This window comes from Thermobia domestica, chromosome 15 (assembly GCF_964235325.1).
Source record: "Thermobia domestica chromosome 15, izTheDome1.hap1.1, whole genome shotgun sequence".
Classification (NCBI taxonomy): domain Eukaryota; kingdom Metazoa; phylum Arthropoda; class Insecta; order Zygentoma; family Lepismatidae; genus Thermobia; species Thermobia domestica.
This window is the reverse complement of record NC_137468.1, coordinates 160,902,094-160,910,210: the sequence shown is the minus strand read 5'-3', so window position 1 is coordinate 160,910,210 and position 8,117 is coordinate 160,902,094.

The following is an 8,117-nucleotide window of genomic DNA, read 5'->3' as shown; positions in this document are numbered from 1 at the left end:
ACCATATTGTAAGATTATTACAGAAAATATTTTTACTGAAATTAGAACAAATTTGTCTCAGTTATTACTGAGACAATTGTCCAAAAAAAATCAACCCTTGAGAAAACCACTTCTTCTGTATGTTATCGGAATAAACTATTTATGCTCTATGTTAGTTTATTAATGAAATATTTCTTTACGAAATATGAACAAAATTGCCTGAGGCGTTAATGGGAAAACCATCGGGGGAAAGCTCACCCTAAGATTAAGCTACTCCTTCGAACGAGTTGTCATATTGTTAGGTAATTAATGATACGTTTATTTATGAAATGTGGTTGAGAAAATTGTGCAAAAAGAACGCATCCCATACAGTAAATTACACCATATATATTTTTTCAGAAAAATTATTCATATGTGGTGGAGATTTGTTAATAAAATATATATTTATCAAAAGTAAATAAAATCGTCACAGCTTTTTTTTTTATTTGAGAAAATTGAATTATTTTAAATTTTAATCCTTCAGTAAATTACCCTTGCTTTTAGGTGTCGAAGGACATAAAATTCGAAAGATATTATGTTATTAAAACGTTATGTCTAGAATTCGGTGCAGATAAGTTGAACAGTATGGCCTCTATTTGAGTGCGTGTAAAAGCGTGACGAACCGAGAGACAAATAGATGGACAGACATCGAAAAATCATTTTTTTCGATATGTAGGAGCCATGTAACTTGAATTTATTGAAATCTAGTATTCGGTTTTTATAACTATCACCACACTTTCTTCTTTCGTCGCTCGAATGTGAAAACGAATAGGCCTACACCGACACGTACTGTGATAATTTGTAATCTCAAAAATTTAATTTGTTATGTTTAATGTGTGGTTACTCTAGAAAAAAAGCTTATGCATGTTACATCATTTTATTATCAGTTTTTCATGCTACTGTATAATTTGGTACGATTATAGTTAATATTCATGGCATCTTTTGGAAGCATTCGCGTTCCTCACAAAGAGAGCTGTAAAATTTACTTTTGTTTAAAGAAAGCACTCTTGATTTTTTTTTTTTTTTCACACAGACTTGCATTTGTTGCACTTGTGGATATGAAACAAAAGGAGAGAGAGAGAGAGTCAATACTTTAAAAAGAAACACACACACAGAAACACTAGAACAGTTTTTTTTCTTCATGACAACGAGCTATCGCTGTGACTGTGTTCCTCACGCTGTGTGTAAGCTGCAGGTTGCTCTTGTTTTGTTTTTTTCTGTTCCTGACTCACAGACACTCGCAGTGAGTTGAAGCTGTGTAAAAACGGAGAGGGAACGGTTAAGCATACCATACCATAAACTAAAAACAATCGCTATTAGTAATAAATAGTAAGCTAATTCTGAAAAAATACGTCATCAGAAAAACAAAAAGTTATTTCATTATTATATTATTTCGTTTCTTATTAACATAAAAATTATACACTTTCTACAATGTTTTGTAAAAAAAAAAAAATTGAACAGGACCGGATGGGATTCGATCTGGTGTCAAAACAGTATAAGAATTACTGGTCCGTCACTCTACCCACTTGACCACACAGATTTTCTTTTGCTGCCGATCTTTTTCTTAAGAAATAAATGCTCATGGCTATAGAGCATGTCACTTCCAAACTTAAGACAACAGTTTTTCTCTTTGTTTATATATTTTCGCATAACATCTTGCTTACAGAAGCTAATTTATATTTGGCAGACAATTTACACCCTAGATTTAAGCCAATAAATGCAATATTTTACTCCAATTTCCATTCCTTGGTTCAGGTCTTCTCCTACTAATCTTGTTATTCCCTCTGCAATCGTGCTGTGCTACTCCAAAAATTCCCTCGAAAACATTATTGCCAGTATACACAAAACCGAACATAATTTTGTTTTTTGCTTATATTTTTATTATTTTATTATATTTTTTGGAAATATCTCCTTAGATGGATTGCTTTCTATTATCTCCACGTACTAATAACTGAATTTTACCAATAAACATATGGAAAATGGAATAATTGCGAAAAAATGTGAGTTACAGTATACGCGCAATATTTTTTGCGCATGGGAGTACCTACTTCTGCACAGTCATGGACCAAGTGCTATTACTACATAAATTGCTGCTTTTGAGATGACTGAGATATTAACGTTATGAAAAATTGAGTTAGTTATTATGTAATACAATCTTACATATATGTGTTGTTTAATATAAATCTTTTAAATTAAACATATAATGCACACTCAATTTTGTACAAGTGTTCTTGTTCGAAAGTGTGCGAAAACCTTGTACGCCTGGCAATATTGGAAGATGGCAGTTTGTGTTGTAAACAATAAACAGAGGTAGCGAAGACCGTTAGGTTCGCTGGACAGCGTTGTTTTCATGATAAGGCGACAGAAACATATTGTACTGATTGTAAACAAGGGCTGGGAATTTTGATGCGAGTATAGGTGGAAATATTCTCCCCACATATTGCCTGTTGGTGAAGGTTTGCAATGTTGCAAACTGCTAAGTGTAGAATTTCATACTAATTGAACGAGCTTTGAGAAGGATTAGTATGATGCAATAATTATAAATACTAACAACCATAGACTTAAAGTATTAGGAAATAAACCATGCTGCTGTAAGAAGAATATAATACACATTGAATTAAGTGTTCAAAGTACAGTATAAAGCGAATTTTAACATTTAAACATTTTAAAGCTGTACACATTTGCCCTGTTTGGGTGCCCTTACCAGACACTGTGCAACACGAAAAAAGGCATTAAAATAGGTAGATCGAACGTGGGCATGAACGCGGCTCTGGCCGGTATTCCTTATTAAGGTTTTCCTCAGTCCCACGAGGTGAATGACTAGATAGTAGCTTCTGTAAGGCAGGGGCGGATCCAGGACGGACTTCTTGAGGGCGGTGGGTTTTAATACACCAAACACCGAGGCCCCAGAATTGGCGGGAAATATATTCCTTCAGAATATTATGTTGTCAACACTTCCACAAATATTATGGTGGTGGGTTCCGACATCCCTTTTTCGTTTATGTGTGTTTAAATTCATTATGAAGTAAATGTAGAAGTGTTTCTTTCATTCTCTTTCTTTCTTTCTTCTCATCTTTCTCATCCTTGCTCTCCTTTCCCCACCTTCTTAAAATATGAATACTATCCTCCTGTAATATTGTTTCTCTCCACGGCCCAAGGTTTAAAGAGACCAACCTGATATAGTTAACTATTAGCAGAAATGTACCAATAAATTCACATTAGAGACAGCGCCGTAACTTGGGGGGCAAGCATTAATATGTGTATTTGGGCCTCCTAGAAAAAGTTGTTTTTCTCATTCTTGGCCCCCCCTCTTTCTAACTTTTTCTTACTATTTATGCCCCCCGGAGCCTGTCGGCCATCCCTCACGGCAAGGTCTGCGGGGCCGTTACTTACGCCCTTGGGCCCATTCCATACATGACAAATTAATTAAGGGGACAACATTGACAAATCTCAAAGCCATACGAATAAATGTTATTTCTAGGGCCCCTAATAATAGACGTTTCTTACTGAAGTGGGCACAAGGCTCACTTTTGTTTTATTTACCTTTTGTGCGCTGCTTTATGTAATGTAGTGAAACTGTTTAATGCTTCATTTATAATTTCATGTTCGTATTGTATATGGTTTAAGAAAATTTCGTCTCCAAATGGGCCCCTTCGAACGGCGGGGAACCTCCCTGGGGGGAAGTTGCCCCTCCCCTGTCCCACACAAGTTACGGTCCTGATTAGAGAAGAAGTAAACTCTTTCGAAATTTACGCAACTTGCAAATACCAAACCGTACTAGTGCTAAAATTGATGAGTTAGTTCCACTGTTACAACTGCTATAAGGGGAAAGTAGGGGAAGGACTGCTTAGATTCGCTGGCCAGGTTTTGTGTCAAAACACAGCGCCAAGCTACAGTGAACGGACAATAGCTAGAATGGAAGAAAGTAGAAACGCTTTCAAAGTATTGACTGGAAGACCAATCGGAAAACGACCATTAGGAAGACCTAGGCGCAGATGGGAGGACAATATTAAGATGAATCTAGCAGAGATAGGAATACAAAGTAGAAACTGGATCCAGTTGGCTAAGGATAGAAGTCAGTGGAGAGCTTTTGTGAACGCAGCATTGAACCTCCGGGTTCCATTTGGTTAGGTTTTGCAAATTCACCACCTATTGGGCCATGACCTAAATTTAGAATGCAGAAGGTTTCAGTAGTAATAATTCCCTATCTAAGCGATATTTTGGACCGGTGCAAAGTAACCCCGAGTACAGACTGAAACTCCCTTCTCCCAGTTTTACTTTTTTTTATGACTAAAACGTTTCGCATTTCAATTTCAACTATTGCATCAAAGTTCCAATATACACAGTAGTATTCTACGAAACTGACTTAACTTTGACGGAAAATCTTGTACGTGATATCTTTCAAATTTTGGCGGCCTTTACAGTGACTGCTTTCCATACCTCTACAACAATGAACCCTCTCGGTAATTAGAACTGATGTTAACCGCCAACATTATAGCCAAAATACAGTTAGATGTTCTATCTTACGGTACCAGTTGAAACTTCCTGATTTCTGTTCATGGTTTTGCCGACAGAGAACTGTGAAACTTTTCATATTTTGTGCAAAGTAACCCCTAATGTGCAAAGTGTCTTACGGTATTCTACAATATCAACAGTTTCAAAATTTCTGTACAACAGTACGAATTTTTCATCTGCCCGAATATATTTTCTTCTTTCAATGGGGGGGTTCTTCTCGAAGCATTGCCTCGTAAACTAAGTTCTGCTTTTTTCTGTCATTCGAAGTGCATCAATAAACTGCCAACTCGATCAATATCGTTCCTTTATGTTAGATATATTATAAAGGACAGAAGTTTAGTTTGGGGTGTCACAGGCTGCCTACAGTAAATTTTATTTGGGCCACTCCTCCTATTTCAATGAATAACTAGTGCCTATTTTTATAAAATCTGAAATAACTTTATGTTAATACAATAGTCTCAACTATCCGGCCTAATGGGCAGATCGAATGACAAAAAAGCATTCAATAAATACTTCCTGAAACACCCACCCATAGCATTCCAAACTTAAATTTTATTATTTTATTTTTATTTAATTTTTATTCATTTTTCTGACCTTTTGGTACAGACCATACTTAACAAACATTTCCTATGTTTTGTAACATTCGTTTTAATAATTTATTATAGAAAAAGAAAATGTAAAAATGAAAATATGTGCAGTGTTGTATAAATTTTGTCACATTTTTAAAATAACTAAACGTTAAGGAAAAAACGTTTTTTTACACAAATTACATGCCCTTATTACATATATATCTTAATTTATTAAAAAGAAATATTCTTCCAAAACTAAGTCGCATAGTACGGAGCAGGCCGGTAGCCAGCCCAAAAATGTAAGGGGGCCCGGCTGAAGTTAGGAGGGACCCGATCCAACCATATTATAGTTCATTTGCAAGCCTTCCGTGAAAATTTTAGGGGGTCAGGAAAAATTTACGGGGGAACCAGCCCCCTAGACCCCCTGAATACGGGCCTGGTACGGAGATCTGATACTAGAGATGCGGATAGTCGAGAATCTACTGCATTGTTTTTTATTTATTTATTTTTTACTGGTACAGATAAGTTGTTCATGACGTGCAGGAACTTTGCTGTTTTCAAGATGTTATTTTTAGTTTCTTGCAAAATTGTTGTGGAAGTTTTTTGAAATTTCCAGTGCCTATTTTCATATTTTAGTGCCTAAACATTCGCATTCTAGTTATGAAATACAGTATATGTAGGTATAAAACCTATTTGTATAAAAGGTTTTGGGTCCAAACATTTCGCGCCCAAGCGGCCGCACTTAAACGTGTAACGTTCCTCTTTGAGCGTTACATTTTCTCAAAGAGATTATTTTGTAGAGATATCTAATCAGCTCTTAGTTAGTGTTGTTTTCTTTTATATTTTCTCAATTCTCGACCCTCATGAAGGATTCAAGATGGTCGACAATTGGACTAGTATGTGTAATCGAAATATGCTACTTTTCTTTGTATGTCTATGGCTTGCGTCGATCGGATATCTCTCAGTCTCGGTAGATAACGCTGACTGCTTGAAATAATTTGAAATTTTGTGTTTCGTTTAAACTGAGGAATTTGTTATGAACGTACGTATATAAATACTAACTTACGTAATTTTTACTTCCATTCAGATATATATATATATTATTATTATTAAAATTGTCGTTTTAGTTTTACGCTCTGTTGCGCAAAAGGGAGCGGCCAATCAGAGAACGAGCGGGATCTATAACCGCGTTCTCCTTTGTCTTAGCTCTTCGAACCGAAAAATATGGCGATGAGGGAGAAAGGTTAGTGCTACGCTCTGTCTTTAAACATTGACTTACTGCATATTATGCTGTAAGATGATTTGTTCTCTATTATAAAACTCTTCGATGGGAGATGCCACAACAGAACAGTGATAAGAAAGTCAGCGTAATGTGTAATGAACTATAACAACTCGCCTGCAACATTCAACTTGTGCTTACTCCGGTTACTGTTGGGATCGGTTTGCTATTCACTAACAGTTCGTGTGTCGTAAGTGGAAATATGATACTTACACTGAGAACCATCTCTTGGATTAAGTTTTGATCCGGTCTGCTACCTCTTTCTGGAATATATTTTCCTACAACGTTATCAACGTGGATACTCTCCGTAGCGACTCCTCGTCTTCTCTCTCCTGATTGGGGACTTGGTCATTTATTTTGCCGACTGGTTCCACCTGCTTCTGTGGGACCCAAGCTTATCACTTAGTGAAATCCTCGTCCGTGGTCGTCGTTGTGAGCATAGGTGCTAAAACGACTAATACGGCAAAACTGTGTCTATCTGGTGAACGTTGATGAAGTGTCTCTAGTTGCTGCTAACTAAGAAGAAGGTCGCCATTTGGTCAATTGTACCTATGGCTAGAATTGTGATTACTACGTGTCGAGCTGCCTGAGAGGTCATCGGAGACTGGTCGCCGCCCCGAAGATGCTGGCCGAAGCTGAGCTCTTTGAACTGGCTTGTGGTGCCGGTATTGTCCACCAGTAAGCGTCGAAAGGTTGGGTGAGCTTTAGTCACCGTTCCAGGTAACTCTGTCTTTATTATTTCTATCTCGATCTATGGAAGGAGTAATGCCGTTCTGGGAATTGTAAAGAAACTTGTCTACAGTTCATATAACTCGTTCAAGTGTTTGTCTCCGTTCATAATATCTTGTGTATTATTATCAATGTCGTATGTCTATTCTATTGTTTTGAGTCATTCTATAAAGTAAAGACAATACGTGATTTATTAATCATTGTTACTCAGTGAGTTTACACAATATACGCATATTGATTCTACAATGTCCATAATGTTGTTCCAAGTAAATTTTGTCCGTAACATGTTTGAGTAGACAGAAGTGAGTCTCTATCCAGTAAGTCGAATCATACGCCGACGGGGTAGTCTGATATCAACACCATTTCTCTCTTGTCTTAAATGAAATCGTTTCCGAGTTCGCAGATATATAATGTATCACTCGTACCATTTAGCTTATGTTCGTCCAGTAGTGGGCACTCCGTATTGTCTATTTATAAGTACTATGTTTGGACAGTTAAAGTTTGATTAGCGACAGCTAGCTTATATTTGTCCAGTAGTGGGCACTCCGTATTGGTTACTACAATATATAGTTCATATTTTAAGTATTAAGTCGCCACGCAAGAAAGATCTATACAAATCCTCAAGTTGTTTCCGTGTCTTATCTCTAATCATAAACTACGTACTAGTTCAGTCGGACGCGTCGAAGATGGTGGGCATTGCGATAGTGCTCACACCTAGATGTGATGGTGTCAGAGGTAGAATCTGATTTACTGGTTGGTCTTGTACTTCCTATAAATGTTTCTGCAGTATGTATTATTATTACTGCCGCTGTTAAATTGTAAGTTATGTCGAGGGAAGTGCCCTCTTAACAGCTGGTTGCGGAGAGTAGTGGAAACGTTATGTTTTTAGGGAGGAAGGTTAGTCTACATAGCCACATACTTACTCCCTCTGTGGTGAGATGTTTTGTAAACAGTAATGTAATTTGTAATCTCCCTTCATTAGCTGTGATATAGCCTACTAAATTTTA